General features: G+C 40.2%; 2 pseudogenes; one reads left to right on the top strand and one right to left on the bottom strand.

Annotated features, from left to right (window-relative positions):
• Positions 1-2,583, top strand: LOC136319228 (proteasome subunit alpha type-6 pseudogene; annotated as a pseudogene).
• Positions 2,584-2,938: 355 nt separating this feature from the next.
• Positions 2,939-3,272, bottom strand: LOC136319227 (large ribosomal subunit protein eL33 pseudogene; annotated as a pseudogene).
• Positions 3,273-6,000: the final 2,728 nt, after the last annotated feature.

Below are 6,000 nucleotides of genomic sequence, written 5' to 3'. Positions count from 1 at the left end.
CATGTCCCGTGGTTCCAGCACTGGTTTTGACCACTATATTGCCAGTTTTTCATCAGAGGTCCGGCTCTACCAAGTACAATATGCTTTTAAGGCTATTAACCAAGGTAGCCTTAATTCATCAGCTGTCAGAGGGAAAAAATGTACAGTAATTGTCATACAAAAGAAATTATTGGGTTCCAGCACAGTGACCACTTATTCAAGTCAACTAAAAACATTGGCCATATGATGACAGGAATAGCAGCTGATGACACACCTCAGGTAGAGAGAGCATGCTATAAGGCAGCTAGTTGGACATACAAGTATGACCATGAGATTCCTGTGGACACGCTGTGTAAAAGAATTGCCAGTTTTTCTTAGGTCTACACACAGAATGCTGAAATGAGGACTTGTGGTTGTATGATTTTAATTGGTCTGAGATGAGCAAGGCCCCTCAGGTGTACAAATGTGGTCCTGCAGGTTACTACTGTGGGTTTAAAGTCACTACAGCAGGAGTTAAACCAAGTCAACCAGTGTTCTTGAAAATATTATATAAGACTCACCCTTTTCCAAAAAATTTGGTGTCTAAAAACTGGGTGCATCTTATACAGTGGTTGTAGAAGTGTGGCATTTCAAATGCCATAGATGGAACTGAGGACAAGGCAATATATGAAGACAGTGATTTGTCATCAGACACAGTTGAGAACAAGCTAATGGATGGGAGTTTAGACAGTGATGAAGAGTTGAATGAATTTTATGATGAATAAAACTTGAGTTCAATAACTTTACGTAATACATTTTTTTTTTCAAACTTTGGGACCCAAAATTAAGGTGCATCTTATACATGGGTGCGTCTTATATATACATGGGGAAATATGGCATAAGTACTCTGCTGGGTTTCAAATATACTTACTTTTGATAGTTCTCAATAATATTTTCTCCTGGAATACAGTTTTAGAAAAGTGTTCAAATGGAATGGGCAGTTAAGACGTATCTTGAACATCAAACTGAGAAAGAAAAAATGAAGTTATATTCTCTACAGGAGCTCTTGGCTGGCCACCAGATAGATGGTAGACAAAATCCTAGCTATTAGACCTGCAAAGCAGCAAGGTGGGGCACACCAAACTGTTAAGCCTAATCCAAAGGGACCCAAAACATTGAAGACGCGAACAAAGTCCGTCGATTACACATCAAAGCTTTATTGTCTAGCTTGGCCAAGCGGTGGCAACTCTGACAGAAATCTGAGGGAGAGCGCACTGGCCCTTTGTTCTACCTAGGTTTTATAGTTTTGTAAGTGGGAAGTATAGAAGCAAAAATTGCAATTAGGTGCCTTTTACCACTATTGGTTATAGTGCTATGTCCTTTAACATGATAGGACCATGTTCAATTTGCAAGCCATACATCATTTTGGAGAAAACAAAATTTACAAGTCAACACAATGGTAGAAAGATGTCTCTTTACATATTAAAAGGTATTCCTATATTCTCTAATGTTTATCCGCCCTCTCTGTCCAGAGTCACACACATTAACCACATGCATTCACATAGGAGAGGTAGTTTCTGTGGGAACAAATACCCGCAAATGGCTCATTGCTATAAGAAAAGGTTTATTTTGGCTTTTCTCTTCCTGCACCTGGCTAGCCATTCACCCCTTTCCCCACAGGTGTGATGGAATGTCTGGGAATCCATGTTTTCCTTCCCTTTACATTTACAATACAATGCCAAGGGCCATCCTGACTATGCCAATCACACAGTACAGAGACTATTCTCACAATTTCTCTGCACACCTTAACCCAAATTAATAAAATGTTCTTCAAGCCTTTTAAAATATTAATATTAATTCTGCAGCTTTTGGTACTTTACAACACCTGCGGCTGAAGTGGCGCAGTGGCTCCTCACAAACAAAGAACTTCCTGTCGGGCATTTTTGTTAAGGAAGCCAGAGTTTAAACTCATGTCACTGATAATAACCAACATCTAACCTTAATACCAGCTACAACCCTATGGAAAAATCAGTCCACTTTTCTTAACCCACTAAAGGGGAAATCCTGGGGGGAAAAACAATAGAAAAAACTATGGCTGGGTTTGTTTGTTTTTTAATGAAAAAAAAAAAACTATTAAATATTCAAAGGAATTAATAAAACATTTACAATAAAGTTCATCTATGGCTTTCCAAACTGTTTCTTGTTTTAAATTACACACTAGGAAGACACTGATGTAAAACTAGTCAATTCATGGTATCAGTTTAAGTGATCATAGCACTGTGTTGGGCAAATAAGTTTGTAAAATCTGTATCTTCAGAGTTTGCTCACTTTTACTGTTAAAAATGGCCGCTGCCCACGTGAATGGTGCTGCGAGGTGAAACTGCTAATCACTTCCTGCTTGGGGAGGGTCATTGTTATGCTAATGTTGCTGGAGGAAGAAGGAAGCCAAGATGGAGGGGAAAGAGAGAGAAGCCAGTTTTGTGCAGAGATGAGAAGGGAGAAGGTACACAGATGGGAACCAGAGGGGTGAGGGGTCTTGTGAGCTCTGCTAAGACTAGTGGGGGGCCTTTGATTCTAGTGAAAAACAGAAAAGATTCTCCTGGTGTGGAACCGGAGAACGTGTGAGTGGGTTTTGGTGCCCTGTGTGTGTTTTACTTGCTGACCAGTTGCGAGGCTAGAATAAAGGAATGGCTCACCAGTTTTTGGCTCTGCAGTTTCTTTACCGTCTGTCCGAATCTAATGAGAACCTGCAAGTGCCTGGCCATGATGGCTGTGACTACAGGCCATACACACTGCGACTTGCAAAACAAGTAATCAGTGTGAACAGAGATTGCCAGGGTGGAGTCATTTATGTCAGGGGAAACAAATGGAGCCAGGAGGCCAAGAAAAAGTTTGTCATATACACGTTCCACCCAGCATGTTTTTCCATACATTTATTTTTACCTCACTCTATTTACATTTCAACAAGTTTAAATCCTTATTACACAGTTACAGCAGTTACATGGATTCTGTGTTCAATGCCCTCGGCAGGAAGGTTGCTCTGGAATTTGACAGGAACTATCCACTGCTTCCAGTAGTTAGTGTAAGTTACCTTTCCCCAGATGATGACTCTGGTTTTGTTCAGTTTGCCACCAGGAGTCACTGTGCTATTCTTTGCTTTGTACATACAAGCACATCTTTTGCTCAGATAGAATTCATTTTCATCTTGAGGATAAAACACCTTCAATTTTACAAAGAGCAGTGTGCTCCCTCTGGTTCCAGAGACCCTGCTTATAGCCAGCAAAAATGGCCTTGAACCACAACCTTCCACACATATTTGTCACTGTAGAAGCCCTGTTCCATGCAGGCCTCCACAGGCTCCAGGATGGCAGGAAGAGCTCTCCTTAAACATATATTTTTTTAACATAACAGGATTTTTTTTTGAAAAAATCTTATTTATTGATTTTAGAGAGAGTGTGCACATGAAAGAAACATTGACTCATTGTTCCACTTATTTATGCATTCATTGGTTGACTCTTGTATGAGCCCTGACCTGGGATGGAACCCATAACCTTGGCCTATCAGGGTGGATGCTCCAACCAACTCAGCTACCTGGCCAGGGCTCTCCTTAAACTTTTGAACTCAGCCATGCCTCAACTTTATCTTTTCCTCACCATAACAAACAGATCATCTATATTCTTTACTTTGAAAGGAGCCATCCTATTTTGCCAACCAGTATCCTTTGTTTGTGTGTTAAACTCAACCAATCCCAATTAATCTAACTAGAATTCTTCATTCATTTCCATAAAGAGGGCCAGATGGAGAAGGAGCCTTTATAAGCCCTGGCTTTGTTTCCTTTTAGCTTAAGCCTCTTTCTAGGGTTATACCAGTTAGCTGATGGCAGATATTTTTAGTATAAAAAAAAGATATACAATGAAATTTTAACTCTGTTCAAATATCTGTGATTTATAAATAAAGGCTCAAGGAAAATACTGTAAAATGTTCATGATGGCATTTCTGGGCAGGTAGATTGTGGGAGATTTATATTTTTGTTTATATTCCAAATACTGAATAACAATCATGTATTACTTTATGATCAAGAAAAAATATCATTTAAAAAATAAGAAAAGTTTTCAATGATGAAGAAAAAATAAAGTGTGTGGTCCAAGAATAGCTCTGAGGCTCTGAGAAACACACCCCTGTTTTTTTTTAGTTTGTTTTTTAGGTAAGAGGAGGGGAGATAGTGAGGCAAACTCCTGCATGTACCCTGGCGGATCCACCTGGCAACCCTGTCTAGGGCCAATGCTCAAGTCAACTGAGCTATTTTTAGTGCCTGAGGCTGATGTTCTTGGATCACTGGCTGCAGGAGGGGAAGAGGGAGAAAAGGGAGAGACAGTGGGGAAGAGAAACAGATACTCACTTCTCCTGCATGCCCTGACCGAGAATCAAACCTAGGACGTCAGCATGGTGGGCAGATACTCTGAGCCACCGGCTAGGGCCTTGTTTTCTATCTTTCTGTTTTTTTTTAGAGAGAGAGACAGAGAGAATGATGGGGGAGAAGTGGGAAGCATCAATTCATAGTAGTTGCTTCCATATGCTTGCCTTGATCAGGCAAGCCCAGGGTTTCAAACCTGGGACCTCAGTGGTCAACGCTTTATCCACTGTGCCACCACAGGTCAGGCTTCATATCCCTGTTTTCAAATGGGGGTAAAAAAGGCCTTGTGTGGCACAGATGGCCAGATTCTCTTTTAGCACAGCAAAAACAATCCAGATTTTAGAGTAAGAAGTCCTGGACTTCTTCAATCAGTGTTCTTCCACTTTCTAGGTAAGTAGCCTTGAAAATGTGAATGAAACCTTAAGAACCTTTGTGAAACAGCCTGACCAAGGAGCGAAGTAGGTGGTGGTTAACGTCTAAAAGAAAGGCAAAACATTCCCCTTTCTATGGAAAGGAAGAAAGGAGAGCTCCAAAGGGCTATTGTATCCAGAGTTTGACTAATGGATCTAAAGGCTGAATAACCAAAGGCTTCCTAGTGCTTCTACCAATGTTTCCTCAGCTATTAGATGGGAACACAGTACTTGCTTCACAACTCTCTATTGTGAAGCCTAATGAACAAACCATGGGCTTTTGCAGGGCTGTGGTACAGAGAGAGTGTCAAGAGTTAAACAATTTGAAGATTCAACACAAAGAATTATTTAAAAAAACAAGATTCACCTGAGTAAATTTAACGATCAACTTGGCATATTCAATGATTCATGAACCTACTGCATTTTAAATGGCAAATAGAAAGGAGATCCCTGAGCTGTAGAAAAGGGAAGGTCTTTATAAACAGAAAGGTGTTGGGAAAAAGGAAATTTCTAGCAAAGATGATTACCAATCCAGAGTGTGTGTGCCCAAAATGCCAAAACTCAAAATGTCAGAGTTTGAAGTAAGAAAAGATTTATTGATTGAAAAGTTGCCTGGCATTAGAGAAAACAGAGGTTCTGGTCCTCAAGTCCACTTTAAGAAACCACAAAGTTCAGGCTTCTTTTATGTCAGGGAAAAAGAAAAATGGGAGGGGCTGTATTTGTAAAATCTCAGCCCCAAGCAGAATTCCTCTAATGTTTAGCAGGAGCTATTAGCCTGAGCACCTTGGAAATAACGTAGGCTTGAATAAGATGGAGTCAGAGAGACTGAGCATTTCAGTTATATGAGTGAGTAGTTTCAGACTTAAGTCATTCTCCCTTGAGGGAATCATAGGGGTCTTTAGGGATAACTTCACTAGTGCTAACCAGGAAATTCCAGACTGACCAACTGAAACTACATTCTTGGGAGTGGCTAAAACTAGTTAAGTAGGTATGAAGTCTTGACTAGCTGACATGAGGCATAGCACAAGTGACTCCATTGTAGGCCTCTTGCTTCTTTTCTAACAGAATGAATGAAACAGTATGTTTGGCTTTGCTTGCATATCTTGGCTATTCAGATTATCAGTATACTTTTCAGAAAACAATATTATGGAATGGCTTAAAAATATATCATCTGATTTTATTTTAGCTATCCTCCATGCCTCACCCCACACCTCCAAT

This window comes from Saccopteryx bilineata, chromosome 1, assembly GCF_036850765.1.
Source record: "Saccopteryx bilineata isolate mSacBil1 chromosome 1, mSacBil1_pri_phased_curated, whole genome shotgun sequence".
NCBI lineage: Eukaryota > Metazoa > Chordata > Mammalia > Chiroptera > Emballonuridae > Saccopteryx > Saccopteryx bilineata.
Note: the sequence above shows the minus strand (reverse complement) of the source record. Positions and strands in the feature narration are given on the sequence as shown.